This window comes from Corythoichthys intestinalis, chromosome 4 (assembly GCF_030265065.1).
Source record: "Corythoichthys intestinalis isolate RoL2023-P3 chromosome 4, ASM3026506v1, whole genome shotgun sequence".
Taxonomy (NCBI): domain Eukaryota; kingdom Metazoa; phylum Chordata; class Actinopteri; order Syngnathiformes; family Syngnathidae; genus Corythoichthys; species Corythoichthys intestinalis.
In genome coordinates, this window is record NC_080398.1 from 28,645,395 (window position 1) to 28,670,321 (window position 24,927).

A 24,927-nucleotide genomic window follows, 5' to 3' on the forward strand; every position below is an offset into this window, starting at 1 on the left:
AATACTGCAAACAGAACAATGAAAAGCGCATGTGGAAGCTGACAGTAAACACAGACTAAGGAGAGCTGAGGTTGAACGATGATTGTTTCACTTGACTTTCTGCCTCCAATGAATCTTTTGTTGTAATGCAAATCTTCACATTTTCCCCTCCAGCTCCCTCATATGAAAAATAAATAGGATAACAAACATCTCTTGGCAAAGGGCTGCTAACGTGACCTTCGAGTTTAGCATTATTTTAATCAGATCCTGTAAACTTTTGATTGATCGTGGTTCATGCGCCCTTGGTTGTGATTATATCAGTGTTTCAGCAGATATGTACATCATTTTTTCAACAAGCTGCCAACTATATTTGCACGATTGCTTTCTTTTTTTTTTTCTTTTTTTCAGTTGCGTTTGTTAGAATCAACGTGCTCGTGATTGTGATAACCCAACTAAAGCACCTTCAGGAATACTTAGAGTGTATTTAGAAACAGAAATGTTAACGCCGGCAGTCTCCAAGTAGTACTCTTAAGCAATTTCAACTGCAATGCACCATACACTCACTTAGACTTCCAATGTTTATCCACAGGAAGCTGTCACAGGTCTCAAAGCAACACCTGCGCTAGTTTGAAACTTTATTACTCTTTTAAGTAGCTGAAGGCAAATTAACTTCTTTTGAAGGTGTGTCATTCGACGCCGGGAAGCAGCAAAGGCAGAAATTGTGTTGCAGAAAGCGAAAACTAGGAGGTAGAAAATATCCCAGGTGGAGCTTGCGAGCTCCATGTGTTGTTCGTAAAAAAGTAATTTGACTGTCAGCGGCCCAGACAACAAACCTAATCTTTTTTGGCAGCCCTGAGTTTTTCTTTTATTTAACGTGGTGAGCGTATAGCAACATATCTGCACAACAACAGCCATGCAAAAAAGATTGTGTTCAATGACAAAGTGTTGTACACATGATCAATATACATAACAGTAGTTTATGGAGTCCTCATACAATGGAATTTAGGACATCTCTGAGGAGCCTCATCCATCCTTTATAATTAGGGTTGTGTATGGATGCGCTGGAACCAGTCCTATCAGGACACATATTAAGGGTGTAACGGTACATGTACAGTATTTGTATTGAACCGTTTCGGTACGTGGTGCTCGGTTCGGAACGGAGGCGTACCAAACGAGTTTCTTACGTAATGTAACTAGGCCTGAACAATATTGGAAAAACTATTGCTGCGATTTTTGGGGGGTTTGCGATATATTGCAATATTATATTGCGATATATTAAAAAAAAAAAGACTCATCATGACCACAGTGTACAGTATTCCATCGTTTTTCGCGGTTAATAGGGACCAGAACCCGCCGCGATAAGTGAAAAACCGCGAAGTAGCGCATCCCCCACCCCATTTTTGTGTGTGTGTGCTCAATGTAGTTATTCAGATCTAGCACTAGAAAGAGATAAATATAAGACATTTTTTCTCACTTTTTTCCCCCAAAGTGTAATTTTAAAAAATGTATATATATAGATATATTAATAAATGCTTTTTAAGCATTTCAAATGTAATAATTATGATCAGTTTTAAACATAACTGTCCCACTGAATCATTTTTAAACAAGAATAAAGTACTGTACTAGAAAAATGCTTGGCTTTATTAAATGCTTCTGTTTACCTAACATGGCTGCGACTTTTGGAGTGACATGTAGAAATTACAAACTCCTCTTAATCACTTCTGGCGTTTATTTAATATGTCTCGAACGTCTCCACATTCTCCCCCCACAGACACAGACATTCATTCCAGCCCGCGCTTCTTTGCAGAAACTGTTTAACAAGTTAAACGATGATTGACAGATTGCTGCCCGGCTTCTTTGACCAGATCAAAGCCATCGTTAACTTTAATAAGCAAGTGCCGCAGTGACTGAGAGCTGGGAAAGGGGGTGAGAGAGGCTGTGCGAGCGAATGGATTGGAAAGAGAAAAAAAAACTATCGCACGTCCTTGCGATGGGACTATCGTGCATGCGCATATCGCGATGGCGATGTTTAACCCTTTAACACCTAAGCCTATTTTGGCCGCATTTGCATGCATTTGATGTTGCCTTTATAATTCAAAGAAAAAATTGTTTACAATGGCCAAGTTGGTTCCCTTTTATTAAGACACCTTGAACTTCATGTCCAAACTGTTGTTTTTTTCACTGACCAATTTTAATCCACATTTTGGACCCAAAAAGACAAAAAAATCCCAAAATCTTTTTTCAAAATCTGTAATGTTTACGTCCCACTGACAACCAAACATGCTCTACCAACCGTTTTGAAGCTTGATCATATTTATTCAACTTGTTAGAATAAACATTCAATTGAAAAAAATAAGATTGAATAGTTTTATGTTTGACAATTCAACACAAACAGCAGGTATGGTCATAGGCGTTTTTGTCCTCTACACATACTATGGTCAAAACAGGTTATATACAGTGCAAAATAGTGAGAATTTTTTTATATGTCATCTAACACAAAAAGGGTTTGGAGGATATCTCTTTGTGAATTTAGGTGTTGTACCCATCACCTTATCAAAAGTATACACCTACATGCAATCAAGCTTCTTGAACACACATCTACATAAAAATTGAAACGATTATAGTAAAGAAAAAAATATACCTGTATATAACATTGAAAAAAAGTATTTTAAAAAATATTGACAAGTAGTTCATTTCAATTCAAAATTTGCAGGCATGCGACCCTATAAAGTTTTTTTTTTTTTTTTTTTGCGCACTCAATAAAGCTTGAACAGGTCACACAGCCTACTCTTTCGCCATTTGCGCGCTGCCGTCACTTCTATTCGCCAAGACGTCGACTCATGCAAAGAAAAAGACAACATACGGCTCATCTTCCTCCTTGAGTTAATGAAATAATGCATTAGCTTGCGCTAAATGTAGTTTTATATTCATTCTGCACGTTTCAAAGTCGCTCGCTCAAACCAACCGGCCGTTGCTTGCGTCGCATGCCTCCCTTTCATGAGTTGGCGCCTCGTTGGGAAATTTATTAAAAATGATCACATTAGTTTCGTCCTTCTTGACATCACAACGGCTCTTGGGATATGTAGTCTTTTGTGCTGCTTTCGGTTTTGAAAAAGGACAAGAAATGATGGAAATATGGAGATAGATACATGGTCCATGCAGCGTTTGAATGCATATTTATGAGTGCAATAAAACTATAAAACTCAAATGATATTATCTCCCGTTTTTCTTGGTCGATTGACTTCAAATAAAAACTGGTGTGGACATCAACTTCCGCACTTCCAAATGAGACCAACCAGCGGCACGTGGGTGACATAATTACAGCGTGACGAAGCTTCAAAGACGATATGTGTAATCGCGTCGCTGCCGACACGTTCGGTGTTAAAGGGTTAAACGATATATCGTTCAGGCTTAAATGTAACCCTTATTTTTCGAGGCTGTGAGTCGATCGGGTTACAGTTTCTTTGTGTAGCTTATATTTACTCCGTCTTCTCTACTATAATGAGGACCAACACGGTAGGACAGTATAAAACCCAGAAACGTCAACGGCGCGACAACGTGGCCGCCGCGAGAACGCAGTGAAACGCGGGCGTTAAAGTCAATCAGCCAATGCACACCAGTCGCAGTGCGGCCGCGTGTTAGACGCGTCCTAGAAGCGGCTCAAAATGATGCACGCGAAAAGAACGGCAGAGTTTATTATTTGACGCGAGACGCGACCCTCCTGCGTCAATACTTCTACCGGTAGCTAGGATCGGGCAGACCGTTAGTCACTCGTGTAAAAATACGGTGGATCCGGTCGATTTTCAAAGTAATATGCAATCGTAACCCACTTATTGAGTCCATCAGATCTCTTGAGTGGTACTTCGGGGCACAGTTGACTTGTCTTTGTTGATTTACTGCTGTCTTCTCTGCTATAATAATAACCAACACGGCCCCGTGTTCAATACAAAACCCTCCTACCACAACAAAACAAGTAGGAACTAATATTTACATAGGAACTAAAGTTAGACAGCATAAAATATACAATATAAATGCATACTACATCACATTTGTAAAATATAAACACATAATAACATAAATAATAGCCCATTTAAATAAAATAAATTGAAATGAGCTAAAACACCTGGAAATAAATAATAAGAATAGTACACAGATCCTGCTTACACAAATACATTTATTAATTTCTGTGTGGCGCTTTAACTTGAGAAAATCCCCATATAAAGCTTGTGAAAAACGTTCATAAGAAAAAAAAATGATTCATTGAGGCATTTCATTTGTAAAATACATGTTAAAATCTTTGTCATTGGGATTGCTTTTCTCTTTAGCACAGGACTTCTTTTTTCTTCTTTCTTTCAGAAAGAAAGCTCACCAATACGCGGGGTCTGAAAGGCAAACTGTTGTTGAATTATCTTTAAATACCCGCTACTTTTTGAGCAGAATTCTAGCTTTATATAGGCTAATGTTCCTATTGTTGAAAGCACAAAGGTGTGTAATGATCAACTAGCACATTTATATTTTGAATTTTGTTTTTTTACTGTACCGAAAATGAACCGAGGTACGTACCGAACCGAGATTTTTGTGGACCGTTATTACATTAGGACAACTATTTTTACCCAATTTAATGGCCACCTGTCTCAATTATAGTCATACTTTAACACAAAGTTCTTCTCTCCCTGGACAGGATAATCCCCAAAGACCATTATCCAAGACATGTCACATCATAAGGTACAGTGCATGCGTATATATGAACACTACATTTTTGCATCAGGAGAAATTGTAAATTTTGAAGTAGATTTGTACTTTTACTTGAGTATTTTTTTCTTGGATACTTGTACTTTTACTTAAGTATTTTTGCACCTGTATCTGTACTTTGACTTGAGTATTAAAAAAAAAAAAAGCGCGAGCGCTTCATCCACCACTGCCTTTTAGTCATGTGAACTTAAGAATTTAAGTGGAAATAACTCAGTTTTCTTAAGTTATTTGTTATTTTTAGCATTTCTAAGTTAACTTATTCACTTTGAGAACTTAACTAAATGAGTTGAATTAACCTGTATTATCAAGTTTGTGTGCCGTACCTGAATTTTTGAGTTAACTGTACTCGAAATCTTAAGTTGTGTGAACTTAGTTTTAGCCTGACTCCCGATGCCTTCAAACGAGCCCACTGGCAGCAACTGGGCAGTCGGCCAGGGTGTTTACCTCAGTTGTCTGTACGTTCTGCTGCCATTGTGATGGCCTACCTTCAAGTCCCGCTAGCAGTATTGTATATTTTTACTTAAACCGATGTTTATTTTACATGTTCAAACTAATTAATGAAAATCCAATTTTTACTTAAAATGTTCAGTTTTTACTGGAGTTTTCCAATAATTTCTTTTTCAGTATACCGTACAAATATTGCATTGCATCATTGTTCATTCAAGCGTATGTAATGAAAGGTAAACAGTGAAACGCTTTATACTCAATGGCTAAAGGTCAAATTAAATGGTGACCACCTGTTACTTTTCACAAATAGCTTTTTGTTTTGCTAAAAAGGTCCAGATTTCACACTGCCTGTAGACGGAGATGAGCTCATCATATTGGTAGGAAACACTACAATGCTATTTTCTGTAACAATATAGAAAATAGAGGGATATGTGGTATGTTGTGGGAATTTAGGAGAAAGCCAAAGTGCCCACAGAAAAGCCACACCTGCAAGGGGGAAACATATATACAACCCCTCGCAAAAAGTATGGAATCACCAGTCTCGGACGAGCACTCACACAGACATTTTATCATGTAGAACAAACTTTTATAGAATAATTGCAGGGAAAATATACCTCATATGGGCCCGAATATAAGACGGTGTTTTTTGCATTGAAATTAGACTAAAAAAGAGGGGGTCGTCTTATATTTGTGGTCTAGACGGTATACCTATTCACGACACTAGATGGCGCCAGATATCATTGAAGTGATGTTCTGTCATAACAGATCGCAGCTACTCTCAATTTTAACCAGTTTGCATTTTTTTATTGCAATGTTTTTCCTTATTCAGATTTGTTTCAAGACTACAGTTACAGTTAGACTTCACTTTGATGGTTAATGCAGTTATTGCAATTTTGTTGTTCTATCACAATAGATTGGTTTATTTACATTTCAAAAACCAGAAGCCATTCATTCACGAATGTGATTGCACTTTAGTTTACATATTTAAATGTTCAGATATTAAGATTTGAATGAGACAAAATATCATGGTTTTTCTCTCAAATATATTGTTATAATCATTTGTTTCGGATGTACTGTAATTATTTTGTGTATAAAAATTAATTTGGTGTTCAAAAAGTCTTTTTTCAAACTTGAGTCTTGAAAAAGAGGGGTTGTCTTATAATCAGGGCCGTCTTATATTCGGGCCAATACGGTATATGGAATCACTCCATTCTGAGGAAAAAATATGGAATCATGAGAAACAAACAAAGAAATAACAATCAAAACACATCTCTTTTATTTAGTAGCACCACCTCTGGCTTTTATGACAGCTTGCAGTCTCTGAGGCATTGACGTGGTGAGTATTCTTCATCAATTTGGTGCAAACTCTCTTTGATTGTTGTTGCCGGATCATCCTTGCAGGTCGGAGCCTTGCTAAAGTTCCAGCATCATCACCTTGCCCAATGCAGATTCTTGACTCTTGACAAGGTGATGATGCTGGAGCTTTGGTTTGGTGCTGTTCCAGTGAGATTTACAAAGATGACTGCCTGAAGAAAACATCAAAATTCCCTTAGTCCTTGATGATATGCGGCTGCATGTCAAGCTAAGGCACTGGGGAGATGGCTGTGGTTAAATCTTCAATAAATGCACAAGTTTACATTGAAATTTTAGACAGCTTTCTTATTATACCTTCAATTGAAAATATGTTTGTCATTTTCCATGATGACAATGCATCATGCCACAGAAATACAACAGTTAAAGCATTCCTTCGAGAATGACTCATCCAGTCAATGTCATGCCTGCAAATATCCCAGATCTCAACCCATTGAAAAACATGTGGTGGAAATTGGAAAAAAATGGTCCACAGTAAGGCTCTGACCTACAAGCAAGATCTGGCAATTGCAATCAAAGAGAGTTGGCACCAAATTGATGAAGAATACTCATCACGTCCATGCCTCAGAGACTGCAAGCTGTCATAAAAGCCAGAGGTGTTGCTACTAAATACTACAGATGTGTTTTGATTGTTATTTATTTGTTTGTTTCTCATGATTCCATATTTTTTCCCCTCAGAATGGAGTGAGTCCATATATATTTCCCAGCACTTGCTCTATAAAAGTAACATTTACTGACCACCGCAATGTTTTTTATTAATTTCTTTTAGTGTTTCTGAATGCTAAAGAGTTGGACTTTTGAACTAATTCATTATTTTTTTCAAATTTTTTATCTGAGTTTGTTCTCCATGATAAAATGTCTGAGTCAGTGCTCGTCCGAGAATGTTGATTCCATACTTTTTGCGAGGGGTTGTACTCCTCATAAGTCTTTCTACTGTATTATGCAGATTATCATCTAAAGTATTATGTGTGGGCCTGGACCATATCCCCCTTGATAGACACGAGTTCACTGTACATGCACATTTCCTAGTTGGATCTGAGACATGTCCAATATCCGAGTTCTCCATGAAGCAGCTTTGTATCTGCACCTGCCAAGTGGATCAAAGGAAGTGCTGTAGCTTCAAAAAGCATGGATAAAAAATTGATTCCCAGTGTGATTTTAGGTAAACCATCGCAATGTTCTCAGATGACCCCCCTTCCTCATCCACTGTATCTGCAGCCAATGCTCTGCAGTGACACCGCAGGAGTGACTGGGGGGCGGGAAAAAGACAGGAAGAAACTGTTCAGATCTAGCGTTCATGCCTCCCCCCGCCGATACACTGAGCTCCAAAAGCGGTGCCGTGCCGTCACAACTGCGGGTGGTGAAACGTGAAAGGGGATGCGAATGCGGCATGTACTGGGGAGCACACTGTGGAAGCGCAATGTTCAGCGTTGTTATTCGGGCTGTGCAGCTTCATTCTATTCTGTCATGCAGAGTAATGGAGCTGCTCCCCGCTGCCTTTGGCTGTGGCTGGAGTGAATCAGGCCGATCCGCACCAAACGGTCAATATAGTACAGCACGTGAAATTTATGCATGATGCTGTAAAGATGTAGGCCATTTACAAGAAATTGCACCGTCTTGGAGGAAAAAGGCCCATTTCTAAAGACAAGAATAGTTGTTCTTTCCGATAGCAGACATTTAGGTCTGCTCTCAACTTTCCTTTCCCCATAGCTACAGCGTACTATAGACATATAATACACATCAGATAAGATTGAGTGGCAGAAGTGTGCATGTACGTATTGGTATATGTGTGTGATATAGCATTGTAGGGTATCTTAGGAATGAAGAGAAGAGTGCAGCTGGAGCTCAATGCTCCTCGTGTTAATTGGCCCATACTTCAATCACAGCCAGTGGAGTGTGTCCTCTATCGCAATAGATCCACTCTCTCTCTCTCTCGCTCTGTTTTACACTCACACGTTGACACAAGCAGATCCACACACACAGCACTAGTTTGGCGTGTGTAACTCCCTGGTTCAGGCCTCCCTTCCATCATCTCCTCTGCATGTTGAGCTTCAGACAGTTTTTTTCTATCTATGGCATGCAGGTCTTTAGGCATAGCCTTGCCTTCTTTCACCACCCTCCTTTACGTCCCTTCCCCAACCCCCACCAGCCCCCTTCTTCCCTCTTTGATCCATGTCATGTCAAAGAGCCGCCAGCTCTTGTTGCCACTGAGCAGACTGATCAGTGCAGCAGCACCATGCATACAAAAGAGAGTTGATATGGGCTAAAATTCACATCACAGTTTGTATATCAATAATACAAACTGGGATTATTGTTATAGTTTGTATTATTGTTATAAAAAAAATTAATAATAATGGAAGTTTTTCCAAGCAGGTTGTATAGCTGCCTAGGAAAGCTAATTTGATTGGTGGTGGGGGGGTTGGGGGGGGGGCACCCAAACTAAGTTAAAGATATAATGTAATTTTGAGAACATTCATTTTGCAGCTCACATAGCCTAAAATTAAAACTCTGCACTGTATTGTGAAAAAAAGCACAAATAACATTGCTGATAATGTATAAACCAGGGTTCACTAAATCCGGACCTCGGTGCCACTTTTCCTATCGTGTTTTCCATGTCTCCCTCCTCCAACACACCTGAATCAAAATAATCAGGATCATTATCAGGCTTCTGGAGAGGTTGCTGATGACATAATCATTTGATTCAGGTGTGTTTGGGGAGAGAGACGTGGAAATCACGACAGGAAAAGTGGCACCGAGGTCTGGATTTAGTGAACCCTGGTATAAACCATACTTTTCAGTCAATAAGCTCTCCATCAGAGCTAAACCTTATTTTAGGGGTGTAAATGAACAGTTTCATGACAATATAATAAAAATTCTATGGACATTAACACAAAATATTCCACAAATTATAAAGTCTGCCACGATTCAATTTCGACTCAATTCAGAAAAATGCAAAACAAAAAAAGTTGCTCACACAACATAATTAAATACGTATGTACATTAAAAAAAATAATAATAAATTTTTTTTATTTATATTTGATGCCGCGAGCTACCCACACTATCGTTGCAATCGACCTATCGATAGACGTAATGGGCACCTCTGCGCCAGATGATAGTGTTTAGCCAGCTAGCAAGCCACAACTTTCAGCTAATGCACATAGCTAGATGATAGTGTTTAGCCAGCTAGCAAGCTACAACTTTCAGCTAATGCACATAGAAGCAACATTTCTCCTTTAATTCCCTGAGAAGCTGGGGAAGCGATTTTTACACTGATACGTCAAGGGTCATCACTAGGGTTGCTAACTCACCATCATGCTTTAATTATTTTTTTGTATTCAAAAGGTTTTTCATTAATAATTAAAACATTAAAAAAATTTACTCAAACCTGAATTGATTAGCTGCACATCTGAATGATATAAGCGCATGGAAAAACGATAATTATTAGCAAAGTATTTTTGCAAACAAACTCTGAGGTACATCACTTTTTTTTTTTTTTTACAAATGAGGTGCATTCAAAGTTAGAGGAGTTCCCAAAAAATGATTATTACATGCATCGCGATTCCACACGTGACAATGCGATTACGAATTATAAAGGCTCAAAAACGATGATTTTCCCTCATAATTTTATGACAGCTGCTGGTAACGCAACAAAATTCAAGACACGTCTGCCGCCCGGACACCTTTAACGGACGCACGCACAACGTTATAATGGATGCTGCCTGTAATTGAATGAAAGATTTACTCTTTTTCAAAAGACTGGAAAATAAATTTGTGTATGAGACAGGCAGGCGCGCTTCTGTGCGCACGTTATTTTTTAGAGCGAGAGGGGAAGAGAGATAGTTCGTTGCTCCTCGTCTTTCAGATGTCCAGCTGTAGTTTCAAATCATGTCAATTGAAAAATGTCCTGAGTGTGTTGCTAAGACCCGTGTGTGTCTATAAGAGGTAAGTACACAAACCCTCTTGTACTGTTTAGCCTTTATTGTTGTTGTTTTTGAGATGTTAATAGTTAGCGCCGAGCGCTAAGCTAATTAGCTAATGTGTATTTCATATGCAGAATGTGTAAAACCATGATTAAGTACAGCGGTAACACTACAAACATGCAAAATAGTACAGAAATCTGTCAAAAGAAAGTTAAAAGTAGATTAATTTCTAAAGACACTTTGTTTCCAGAAAAGGTGGAATTCATTCCACGTGTGTAAATTTTATAATATTGTTGAGTGAAATAAGTATGTATGTAATAAGTATTAAAGTGGTTAATGTTTTTGCACTTTCATGTAATAATAAATAAATAATTAAAAAAAACAGTTTAAGGGCAGCTTTTTGTTGTATGGGCAGGTTTCCATCGTTCTTGTTGAATCATTAGGATATTTTAAATAAATAATGGACAACAATTTGTTTGTCTACTTTATTCATTAGTAATGTACGATGCATTGATAATCGCGATAATCAGGATAACCGTGATCATCGTCAATACTGTGATCATCGTTGAAGAATCGAATCGTAGCACCCTGAATCATAATCGAATTGAATCGTGGGGTGCCTAAGATGTCACACCCCTATTCAAAGTCCCCTCAGCAATAACATTTTTTTCAAACAATCACTCCAAATGTAATGTGTGAAATTGACACAACACAAAAAAACATTACAATTACTGTAACCAAAGTACGCAGAAAAAAACAACAACAAAATTATCATTTTTAACATACTTTTTACTCAAGCATCAGTAAAATTCTCATCTCCCACACTGTGTTCTCTCTTTCGTCATGGCTAGCGACAGTACCTCGACCAGAGATGAGCAGGGTTCCGTACCATCATTGTTCTGTCTGCTCATTGGTCCAAAAGCAGGTTATGGGGAGGAATGTCTACTAATAAGACACTGTTTTCGTGTTTCATGAAAATAAACGACAAAGTGCGTCCCTTGAAAGCTCAATACGGGAAGCGTATGTTTGTTTCTGAATACTTTTTTTCAAGGGACTTGATTAGAGAACGATTCACAAACATCCAAATTCTGATTATTGAAGTATGTCAAGTAAAGCGAAACTAAAACACAATCAGCGCGATTTTCGGGACTCAGTGAGGACTGGACCGAGAGTGAACATCATGCTTTTCATTACCCGGCTAATGACAATGCTCAACTCACGACTCTGGCTCAACTCATGCCGCTATATAAAAAAACAATAATACCTGACTGCTGCCGACAGCCACTACAAACTACGTCCACATAATGCTACGGTAGATAATAGATATTATATGTACCGTATTTTTCAGACTACAAGTCGACCTGAGTATAAGTCGCACAAATGATAAAATGCCCAAGGAAGAGAAAAAAAACATATAAGTCGCACTGGAGTATAAGTCGCATTTTGGGGGACATTTAATTGATAAAATCCAACACATAGAACAGATCTGTCAACTTGAAAGGCAATTTAATATAAAAATACAATAGAGAACAACATACTGAATAAGTGTACAGTGCATGAACATTGAACAACGAAGTGCGAAGATACTGTCCTCACCAGGATGCTACGGCTCGGTCCTGGCTATACAGCGAGCTAAACTCCCAAATGACGATGCTTGACGTCCGTATAATTTGCGGAATCAATTTCGTCCTCGATACCAAACAGGTTCGCATCAATGTAAATAAATGATAATTAGCTGCTTTTACAGCAATGAAAAAACAGTAAGCATGCGTTCGCTAGCATTAGCACAACGTTCAAACAACCACACAACTGGTTTTAAGTGTCCGATCGCGGGTGGAAAACACACAACAACAACAGAAAAGATGATACACACAGGTGTTGCCTCTGTAGAGATATTTTACAAGCATAAACAATGAACGTAGGTTCACAGCCGTGTTTCTCTCTCTCCCACTCACTCAAACTGCGTAGCTGTCCGTCTTCTTCTGGCATGTGAGCGGTCTTCTTCACGTAAACAAGTGCGAGTGCGCCCTCACGTGGGCGTGAAAGTGGCACAAACTAAAAGCATGCATTTCAATATAAAAAAGTCAATAAAACAATTGAACACACATTTCTAAAGGCAGAACACAAACGTGGCCATAGCTATTAAGAGTTATTCAGATAACTATAGCATAATGAACATGCTAACAAGTTTACCAAACCATCAGTGTCACTCCAAAACACCAAAATAACATGTGAAATGATATCATAATGTGTTAATAATTTCACACATAAGTCGCTCCTGAGTATAAGTCGCACCCCCAGCCAAAAAAACTGTGACTTATAGTCCGAAAAATACGGTATATAAAACTAGATCCGAAATGACAGACGTGGCGGCGTTAGCAGCACATGTTTAGAAAACTAGATGCAAAATGACAGACTTACTTAATAGAGTTAGTAAACAGCAAACATCTTAAAGCAACAGACTTCCCTGGAAGGCTTTTGTAGTGAACCATCCAAGCGAACCTGATGAACATTTTATCTAAAATACTCCTAAATCGACAAAATCTTCACTTGAGTCTATCTTTAAAACAGTTTTAAACTTTCACATGTTGAAAGTAGAGAGAAGGAATATTATGGGATAACAGGAGTGAAGTGGGAAAATATTACGCTATGCTTTTGTGATGTATGATTGCTTCTGTGACATAGATTGTAACAACTTCTATTGTTTTTCACCTTGTTCCCATAGTTAGGAGACGCCCTTGAGAATCTCACGGGATAACTTGTTTTGCACCATAGTATTGTTTTACTACACGCCTGGGTCCCATAGTTACACGCCTGGGTCCCATAGAGATAACTTGTTTTGCACCCCATAATATTTACCATTTGTTGGCATCTGTTGCAGCACAGCTCATTTGTCCCATGTGAAAAGCCCTTTTTCAAGGGGGCTGAACCAAAAGTAGCTTAAATGTTTGTGATTGGACGGGGCCGCGCCGCTCGGGGGCGGAAGTTGGCCTCTCCGCCTCCAAGAGGTGCGTCCTTACAAAACCGGACATTTCTGGGCGACCCGTGAGGTCCACCAGCGGGTCACGTACGGATCGCCTGGCTTTTGTCCTTTTGACGCTTTACTGGAGTGTTGTTGGCTTCCCACTCGTTTGTCATGGTAATCAATTTTCATTTCTAAGGGACAACTAGTTGTGCTGTAACGTAACGCGGGGATTCTGAGATTGACAAACTCAAATCTAGCATCACGTTACCATTTGTTTGCTTGTTTTTGATATCTGTTTGCTTGCTTTTGTGGGATTGTAATCAATAAATCACATTTATTCTGCATTTTCTAAACAGTAATCATCGTCTATTGAGCAAAAGTGTGCCTGTTACTGATTCACCGCGAACCTGGAAATTTCGGAAAACACGGGAGTAACTTTAACAACTCCAAAACTGATTCACAACATTACATTAATTGAATGTAATTTAAAGCTGCTGATACAGAATGGGAACTTGAGTATTTTATTTCCTGTTTTGAACTGTTAACTTGATACTGAAATTGTCGTTTATTTAAGCCTGAGAGGTTTTTTGTACATGACTAATGTACGAAAACATTAAAAGCAGCTAATAGCTTGGGGGGGGGGGGGGGTCGATTTATAATCTAATCGTATCCTCTGAATCGTAATCGAATCCGTAGGTGCCCAAAGATTCCCACCTCTATTCTTAACCTTGCTGAAGTTACTGAACAGCCATAGTTTCACATGTCATTCGCCGAACCCTTTGAAAGTTAATTTAAAAAAAAAATCTATTCAAAACCAATATAGCTCAGCAAAAAAGCTAATATTTAAGTGAATTCCTGTTCAAATTCCTTCAAATTTCAAATTAATTACAAATAATTCTGCCTTTCGGGTTTGGATTTCATGTTGGCAAATGAAATGATTAAACTGTTTCTGTTTGTTGTTTTAATGTCTATATTCTCATTTTATAGCCGCATCCTCGCATCACATACTATTTTCATGGCATAAAATTTACCAGTCGATCTACATTCCTACCCTCACCTATGGTCACGAGCTGTGGGTCGTGACCAAAAGAACAACATCTCGGATATAAGTTGAGTTTCCTCAGTATGCCGTCCAGGCTCTTCCTTAGAGATAAGGTGAGAAGCTCGGTCATCGGGGAGGGCCTTAGAGGAGAGAGGCTGTTCCTCAGCATTGAGAGGAGCCAGATGAGGTGGCTCAGGCATCTTTTTAGGATGCCTCTTGGACATGTCCCTGTTGATGTTTTCCAGGCATGTCCCACTGGGATGAGGCCATGGGGCCGACCCAGGACATGCTGGGAAGACTATGTCCCCTGGTTGGCCTGGGAACACCTTTTTCCATTTTCCATCAAATACCTTCGCTGCTGCCACCGCGACCTGACCTCGGATAATCAGGAAAAAAAGGATGGATGGATGGATGGATGGATGGATGGATGGATGGATGGATGGATGGATGGATGGATGGATGGATGGATGGATGGATGGATGGATGGATGGATGGATGGATGGATGGATGGATGGACGGACAGACCGATGGATGGAAAATTACATTGCTTCCCCCCCCCACACACATTATTCACGCAGTTCATGCTGCCTGCAGGCCTGTGATACTTCCACATACCAAGTGCTAGTCAACCTTCCACTGAGCAAACCAGTTTCTCCTCCCGTTAGATAGAGGATTGGCAGATAAAAGAAATGGAATGAAGCATTTAAATTGGAGAAAACCCAGTCCAAAAACTAGTCTAAAATGACACTTTGACTTTGGTCACAGTATGAAAATTAGGTCCTGTGTCTGTCTTAACCTTTGCCGAACCCCTGAGACCAGGGGTCCCCAACCTTTTTTGAACCACGGACCGGTGTTATTTGGGTCTTTTTTTCACGGACCGTTGTTCTGACAAATTTTGCAACCCATCAAAAATTGCAACGATGCGGTTCTGCGCATGCGCATAACGTTAAACATAGCCGCAAAATGCGCAAATGCAGCAATTCCAAAGTAAAAACTACAAACTTTCTTGAAAGAAAGGAATATTAACTTATGTTTGATCATGGAAGGACTTGTAGAAAAGTTCTCCTCAGATACATCCTGCCATGTAAGCTGCACCCAACAACTGCACACCACTCTAACCATTAACGACTTCGCCTTGTCGTTAAACGTTAATTAAGAAGCCCGCTTCACAAAGATACGATGTTGGAAATTGTAGCAAGGTTTTCAATGCTCTTGTCGCGATGTCAGGATATTACAGAATGACTTCAATCCAGAACCTCGGTAGAGTTGTTGTCTCAAATGTACGTTTAATAAGGTCGCCGTCATTTGTGATCTCTACAAGTTGATCTTCCTGTTGCACAGACATGCTCGAATCACTTGGTTTATTCACAAACGGGTCACGAATCCACTCCTTCGTGGTTCGTGGGTCTTCGAAGTTGTAGGCTCGTCAGGTCCCCCTTTTCGCAGTAAAAATATCCTTTTCGCCGTAAAAATATCTCCAAAGACGTCTGTTTTCCAGTTATCTTTGCTCGTGTGGGGGCTAATTATTTACGGGAACAAATGTGCTGCGCCCGCGGCCAAGTAATATGTTATTATCGAGGACAAGCGGACATAGATATATTATATACACAAACAAGATGTACTGCTAGCAGGCCAATCAATGGATTTCTATGATACATTGTAATCTATCCCACAGTATTATATCTAGAGTAGACAGGGATATTGGTGTGTTAAGCAGGGGCACAGGGTTAATTCGGCCAGAATGCGGTCGTTATTAAATTATTATTTCTGTGCGGCCCGGCAGCAAATGCGCCACGGACCGGTCCCGGTCCGCGGCCCAGCAGATAGGGACCCCTGCCTTAGACTCATTCACCGAACCCTTTGGGTTTGACTGAACCCAGGTTAAAAATCACTGCTCCAAAGTAAGCCAGATTTACTGTCCATCTACTGTACACACCGGGTATACAGTGCTGCATGTTACTTTCTTTTATTTATTTCACTGATTTCCTGCTCGGCGTCATATCAAAATTCACAAGTCATCTATCAAGGCCTTCTCCTGCCAGTCCTTGCAAATACAAATATTCATAAGGAAGAAAAAAACCATACCACAGGCTGATAACTCCATTAGCGCTGGATGCTTTCATAAATGTGTTTTTTTTCCTTCTTATATGGAAAAGTGACAGTTGAGAGGGTGGCAGATTTAATATGGAAAATCAACTGCAGCTAGCAGACAAATTAAGCTAAATTGTAATTATACACACGCTCATTCAGAAGCACTCAAATATTCAGACAAGAGGGGCAAATGAAGGCTGCACTCACATGGCTATTAACCCGTTAAAGGTGTGAGTTTTCGCCTATCGCTTTTTTAAGGAAGGATTGGTGTTAAAAAAAAAAAAAAAAAAAAAAAAAAAAAAAACACCACCAGGTAGATTCCATTTGCCCTTTTCGTGTTTTATAACCTTTTACCAGTACAAACGGGAACAATCACCTTGACATTCTGCTCTCATGTGCCCCCTTGACGTCATTTTACTCTGACATTTCAAGTCCCTACGATTTGCTTTTGGTCACTGGGAACTGACTTTTAGCTACGAGTCTTATCAGAGATCAGATTCAAGCGTCCATTTTGGGATTCTGACTAAAGACTCCTATCAAAATCTACAGGAACAATTCATTGTATCCCCTTATATATCGTACATTAAGGGAATGCATTTCTTTATTTGAATGGCTGGACATGCCTCCTTTCGCTTTTCTTTATGGATTAACCGAAATGAGATGGAGCTGACTCTGGACCCTGTTGTAAAGCAGCACTAACAATTCTCTGACCTAATTTCTAAACAAAAGCATCACATTTATGTCCTGCCCACTTTGATTTGTGGCACTTTGTGACTGGAAATCCAATACATTTGCAGTTAATCACAGCTGAAATTTTTGACATTACCACATTTCATTTCTATGGATCATAATGCTCAGCGCAGGGTACATAATTACCAAAGTCTGGTTATAATGACACTATAACATATACAGTGGGGCAAATAAGTATTTAGTCAACCACCAATTGTGCAAGCTCTCCTACATGAAAATATTAGAGAGCCCTGTAATTGTCAACATGGGTAAACCTCAACCATGAGAGAGAGAATGTGGAAAAAAAAACAGAAAATCACATTGTTTGATTTTTAAAGAATTTATTTCCAAATTACAGTGGAAAATAAGTATTTGGTCACCTACAAACAAGCAAGATTTCTGGCAATCAAAGAGGTCTAACGAGGCTCCACTCGTTACCTGCATTAATGGCACCTGTTTTAACACATTATCGTTATAAAAGACACCTGTCCACAATCTCAGTCACACTCCAAACTAGGGATGGAAAAACCGAGGCTTTCCGAAACAATGAACCACTTTTGAGACAATTGCCCTAAATTGAATCACTGCTTCGAGGCGTTTGACACACTGCAAGAGCTCCATCTACTGGATAAACAGTGCATGTTTCTTTTTAAAACTAAAGTTGTCAAATGGCGTACCGCACGCAGGCTATTATTAGACCGTGACGTCGCATCGTAAAGCGGAAGTAAAGCCGAAGTGGAACATTATAGACCCACCCTCGCATAGACTTAACGTAGTTTGTGCTACTTTTCGCCGGTAATCTTTCAAAAACGAACATGCCGATCACGCATTGCTTTTTTGGAACTTGTAGAAACGACTCTAGACATTACGACACATGAAGGATGTTTTCTTCTTACGTTTCCGGAAACCAAAAACTCGGGAGGAAAAAATGTGAAGACCGAATCAACTTGCGCAGACTTTAACACCAGCTCGGTGAATCCATTCACATTTCATATGCAGTAAACATTATGTTGGGTTGGCATGGTCTTTCAGAGGACAAAGAGGTAGGCCATTTTTATATTTTTAACTTATTCTTTTAAAGTGTTCGTTGGCTGTCACTGAGTAGCATTTGCGATCGCTACACAAAGCTAACTAAATTACCCCCAAGAACGGTAAGAGACGTAGGACAACCAGAGGATATATAAGAAAGACAGGGCTGATGGTAAAGGATAGCTTGTTGAAACAGGAGAATGTCATTGTCAGTCGCGTCGATAAAAAAGCTAAAGCTATGCTTAGGTCGGCTCGTTTTGTTAGTCTTTTTCAGCCTTCGACTCTCAAGCCATATCTTTAACTGAACATTTTTATGTTCTTCCACATCTTTGCCAGTGAATTTGGCACCAGGCACATCATTTTCGGAGAGAATTGGTAGGTTTAGCTCTGTAAACATCTCCTTCGTACACGATTTCCATTCATTTCCTATTAGGGACAAACGGTGGCTTGTCCTACTTAGCAACAGTAGCTAATGTCATGAATATTAATGAGCGGAAGTGACGTGCTGCTTGCGGTACGCCATTGCCTCAGCATTACATATCATCAATAGAATTAAGTGGATGTCGTCTATTTCGACTGTGAGATCGTGTCGTCATTAAGTGTGATTTACACAATTAAAGTTGACCTTTTTAAGCCCGTGTCATTGCTTTGTCTGTGAAGACGTGTTCAAAGCAGTATTTGTAATACAGTGCTAGTCTTGTAAGTGGCTCATCCTAGATGCATGGGAGTAACTCTGTATTGTTAGTTTTTTTGTAAATATTACAGTACAGTAAGCACAGTGCTTAGGAACAGGGATATTATTTATTGCATACTATAAAGATTTCTAAAATCATAAGATGGAAATAATTGAGCCGAATAAAAGTAAGGAAAGCTATGTGAAATATTTTGTTTTTTAATTAAATATAATTCCTGGGGGGTTGTTGTGTCGTATTTGTATCTATTCTTAATAAACCTATGCCACTATCTAGTGTATAACAATGTGAATGAATTTAATGAAATATAAGCGATAATGATATTCCCACTCCTGACTTGAAAATGAGCAAATGTTTGTAGCACTCGTGAAAATTCGTCCTCTCAAAAAACCGCCGAATAACTGTGTTATTCTGCCACATTTTATTGCATTCCCACCGATTGAGCGGGTGGGCTCCCATTGAGTTTTCATTTTCCTGTGGAAACAGTGTGACTCGCTTACACATCTGTGGCGTTCGAGGCCTCGTCAGCAGTGGTCACGTGATTTTTGGCTTGCTCGACGCTCTTTTCGGAACACTGCTTTGACACATCTCTACTTCATTTGCTCGAATCAGATTCGAGCAGGAACGCTCGAGCATTCCATCTCTACTCCAAACTCCACTATGGCCAAGACCAATGAGCTGTCGAAGGACACGAGAGAAAAAATTGTAGACCTGCACAAGACTGGAAAGACTGAATCTGCAATAGAAATCAACTGTGGGAGCAATTATTTGAAAATGGTAGACATACAAGACCACTGATAATCTCCCTCGATCTGGGGCTCCATGCAAGATCTCACCCCATGGCGTCAAAATGATAACAAGAACGGTGAGCAAAAATCTCAGAACCACACCGGGGGACCTAGTGAATGACTTACAGAGAGCTGGGACCACAGTAACAAAGGCTACTATCAGTAACACAATGCACCGCCAGGGACTCAAATCCTGCACTGCCAGACGTGTCACCCTGCTGAAGCCAGTACACATCCAGGCTCGTCTGCGGTTCGCTAGAGAGAATCTGGATGATCCAGAACAGGACTGGGAGAATATGTTAAGGTCAGATGAAACCAAAATAGAATTTTTTGGTAGAAACACAGGTTCTCGTGTTTGGAGGAGAAAGAATACTGAATTGGATTCGAAGATCATAATACCCACTGTGAAGCATGAGGGTGGAAACATCATGCTTTGGGGCTGTTTTTCTGCAAAGGGACCAAGATGACTGATCTGTGTAAAGGAAAGAATGAATGGGGCCATGTATCGAGAGCTTTTGAGTGAAAATCTCCTTCCATCAGCTAGGGCATTGAAGATGAGACGTGGCTGGGTCTTTCAGCATGACAATGATCCCAAACACACAGCCAGGGCAACAAAGGAGTGACTTCGTAAGAAGCATTTCAAGATCCTGGGGTGGCCCAGCCAGTCTCCAGATTGCAACCCCATAAAAAATCTGTGGAGGGAGTTGAAAGTCCGTGTTGCCCAGCGACAGCCCCAAAACATCACTGCTCTAGAGGAGATCTGCATTTAGGAATGGGCTCAAATACCAGCAACAGTGTGTGAAAAGCTTGTGAAGAGTTACAGAAAATGTTTGGCCTCAGTTATTGCCAACAAAGGGTACATAACAAAGTATTTAAATGAACTTTTGGTATAGACCAAATACTTTTTTCCAACCTGATTTGCAAATAAATTATTTAAAAATCAAACAATGTGATTATCTGTTTTTTTCCCACATTTTGTCTCTCATGGTTGAGGTTTACCCATGTTGACAATGGCGTACCGCAAGCAACACGTCACTTCCGCTCATTAATATTCATGACATTAGCTACCGTTGCTAACCGAGGACAAGCCATCGTTTGTCCCTAATAGGAAATGAATGGAACTCGTGTACGAAGGAGACGTTTACAGCGCTAAACCTACCAATTCTCTCCGAAAATGATGTGCCTGGTGCCAAATTGACTGGCATAGATGTGGAAGAACATAAAAATATTCAGTTAAAGAGATGGCTTTAGTGTCGAAGGCTGAAAAAGACGAAAAAAACGAGCCGACCTAAGCATAGCTTTAGCTTTTTTATCGACGCGACTGACAATGACATTCTCCCGTTTCAACAAGCTATCCTTTACCATCAGCCCTGTCTTTCTTACATATCCTCTGGTTGTCCTACGTCTCTTACCGTTCTTGGGGGTAATTTAGTTAGCTTTGTGTAGCGATCGCAAATGCTACTCAGTGACAGCCAACGAACACTTTTATTTTTTCATTGATAACACATCTTAATCCTATAATTTATTTACACTCCCCCCTTACTAAAGTTGTTTATATATATATATATATATATATATATATATATATATATATATATATATATATATATATATATATATATATATATAACAGAAACGGTAACAGTGGCAGTCAGATACCATTATAATTCTTTTCAGGTCATTCATTGTCAGACAGAAGCAGTACGGCACAACGTTACGCTAAAAAAATAAGTTAAAAATATAAAAATGGCTTACCTCATTGTCCTCTGAAAGACCATGCCAACCCAACATAATGTTTACTGCATATGAAACGTGAATGGATTCGCCGAGCTGGTGTTAAAGTCCGCGCAAGTTGATTCGGTCTTCACATTTTTTCCTCCCGAGTTTTTGGTTTCCGGGAACGTATGAAGAAAACATCCTTCATGGTCGTAATGTCTAGAGTCGTTTCTATAAGTTCCAAAAAAGCAATGCGTGATCGGCATGTTGGTTTTTGAAAGATTACCGGCGAAAAGTAGCACTTTTTACGTTGGGTCTATGCGAGGGTGGGTCTATAATGTCCCACTTCGGCTTTACTTCCGCTTTACGATGCGACGTCACGGTCTAAAAATAGCCTGCGTGCGGTGCGCCATTACATGCCTCTCTAATCTCGAGAACTTGCACAATTAGTTGTTGACTCAATACTTATTTACCCCACTGTATTTGCGTGTCTGTTAGTGATCATGGCAGTTATCTAAAAAAAATGCCAAAGGGAGCTCAGAGGATTTGGAATAAAAACATTTAGTGGGTTTACTCCGCGTTGATAGAGAGTCAATGTGTGCTATTCGTGTAATCCAGGGACACACAAACACTCTTTCATATACATACAGTATATGATTTCCATATCCATTTGTGTATGAATGATTCACTAGCAAAAATGTCGATATCTGCTCCTTTTCATTTGTGCTCTCCTTTAACATGTGCAAATCCCACTCTCAGGGGTGTCAGATGAGAAACATATTCATACAAATGGTTTATAACCCTTGAGACTTTTTAGACATAAATATAAGAAAGGTCATGTTCTTTCAGGTGGACTGGCTGCTGTCTTGGGAAGTTGCATCAGGAATTCTCTGGACAGAACCCACAGTAGGGTTTCATTCATTCTAACTAGCTCTACTGCACTGATATGAATAAAAATGTCATTGCAACAATAAAATATCACATATTAAACCAGGGATTGCGGTCTAAATTTTACCATGTACATTTTTAGTAGTTTGGAGTACTTTTAAATAGTTGTTTCAAATGCTTTGGAGAGGGGTGAAATATTAGAAACACCTCTCAGTACGATAAAAATGGCAATAACGGCATACTCGGAGCTCAATCTTTTACATGAATCCTTTCCTTTCTGCTTGTTAATAGAGTTGATATCGCACCACCGTCAATATGCAGTGCATTTGCATAATGTGCTGTACATTCATGAATAAAAAGCCAGGCTGATTGTTGCTTTTGGCTTTCTTTTAAAGCAAGTAGCAAGATGAAAATCAGCAACATATTGCATATGAGATTTTCAGCAAATTCAGGGGGAACTGCAAATAAATACTGGTGCACACCAACAAAAACACTGTTACTTTTTATCCATAGGTGCATGTATGATTTTAAAATACAGTCATACTTCAAGATATGGAATTCATTCGTTCCGTAGTGGTTTTCGTACTGATTTTTTTGTCACCTCGTAGTGGCGCTTAAATGTAACTAGTTTGTTAGGTTCCATCTCGTTCTGCCGACGTTATTACATGACTACTCAAACTCATCGAAATTTGGACAGTTTTTGGCTCAACAATGTTGTTAAACAATTCATAAATGCTGCTGATTGGACTATTCTTTGTGGCAGCCCTATTTGGCAGACGTAATGGCCATCTAGAGAAAACAAGATGTGGCTTACGAGAAATAGAAAGAATAAAAAAGAGTTTGGCACACCTAAAAACTTGCAAAAAAAAAAAAAAAAAAAAACTTGTAAAAAAAAAATATATATATATATATATATAAATAAATATATATATATATATATATATATATACTGTATATATATATATATATATATATATATATATATATATATACTGTATATATGTGTGTGTGTGTGTGTGTGTGTGTACAGTGGTATGAAAAAGTATCTGAACCTTTTGGGATTTCTCACATTTCTGCATAAAATCACCATCAAAAATGATCTGATCTTTCTGTCAAAATCACACAGATGAAAAAAAGTGTCCACTTTAACCAAGCACCACCCAAACATTTATAAGTTTTCATATTTTAATGAGGATAGTATGCAAACAATGACAGAAGGGGGAGAAATAAGTAAATGAACCATCACATTTAATATTTTGTGCCCCCCCCCCCCCCCCCCCCCCTTCACTCAGACGCTTTCTGTAGTTGCAGATCATTCTGGCACATCGATCAGGACTAATATTGGCCCATTCTTCTCGACAAAACTGCTGTAGTTCAGTCAGATTCTTGGGATTGGGATGTCTGGTATGAATCGCTGTTTTTAGGTCATGCCACAGCATCTCAATGGGTTTCAAGTCTGGACTTTGACTTGGCCACTCCAAAACATGTATTTTGTTCTTCTGAAACCATTCTGAAGTTGATTTACTTCTGTGTTTTTAATCATTGTCTTGTTGCAACATCCATCCTCTTTTTGGCTTCAACTGTCTGACAGACGGGGTCGAGTTTTCCTGCAAAACATCCTGATAAACTTTTGAATTTATTGTTCCATTAATGATTGCAAGTTGTCCAGGCCCTGAGGTAGCAAAACAGCCCCAAATCATGAACCTCCCTCCACCATGGTTCATGGTGGGGATGAGGTGTTGATGTTGGTGAGCTGTTTCATTTTCCTCCACACATGACGTTGTGTGTTACTCCCAAACAATTCACCTTTGGTTTCATCAGTCCACAAAATATTTTGCCAAAACTTCTGTGGAGTGTCCAAGTGCCTTTTTGCGAACATTACCCTTTTTATGGTTAGGAATGTAAGAGGCAGCTAAGATTTGTTGATATTTCAGACTATTTATGTTGCCTTCCACCCTGCAGATCTCTCGCACACCCCCATACTGGATGTAACCCCAGATCATGATTTTGGTAATGATGTAACCACCAAACGTCACTGTTTTCTGAGTGAATCTCGGATCCATACGGGCTCCAGTAGGTCTCCTGCAATATTTGTGGCGACTGTGGTGTAATTCAATGGAAGATTCATCTGAAAAATCCAGCTTTTGCCACTTCTCCAGCGTCCATCGTTTTGACAGGCTGTGGGCCTTGGCAAATGCCACACGTTTTTTTTTAATTGTCTGCACCCTGAAAGATATGTAGTCTGAAATATCAACAAATCTTAGCTGCCTCTTACATTCCTAACCATGAAAAGGGACAAATTCTGCAGCAGGATGGTGCTCCATCGCATTCTTCAATCTTTACCTCAAAGTTCCTGAAGGCACAGAAGATCAAGATCCTCCAGGACTGGCCAGCCCAGTCACCAGACATGAACATCATTGAGCATGTCTGGGGTAGGATGAAAGAGGAAGCATGGAAGACGAAACCCAAGAACGTTGATGAACTCTGGCAGGCATGCAAGACTGCTTTCTTTGATGTT

General features: G+C 39.4%; 1 protein-coding gene and 1 long non-coding RNA gene across 2 annotated transcripts in view; one reads left to right on the forward strand and one right to left on the reverse strand.

The window, feature by feature from the left end:
- Positions 1-23,151, forward strand: part of LOC130914458 (uncharacterized) — a 63,330-nt gene extending 40,179 nt beyond the window's left edge. Inside the window, exons 3-4 of the long non-coding RNA XR_009062927.1 lie at positions 4,661-4,704; positions 22,371-23,151. This is a non-coding gene — a long non-coding RNA (uncharacterized LOC130914458). The remainder of the gene's footprint in view (positions 1-4,660; positions 4,705-22,370) is intronic.
- The window catches only part of LOC130914457 (glutamate receptor ionotropic, NMDA 2D), a 176,455-nt gene that overhangs the window by 116,774 nt on the left and 34,754 nt on the right, over positions 1-24,927 (reverse strand). The window lies entirely within an intron of this gene.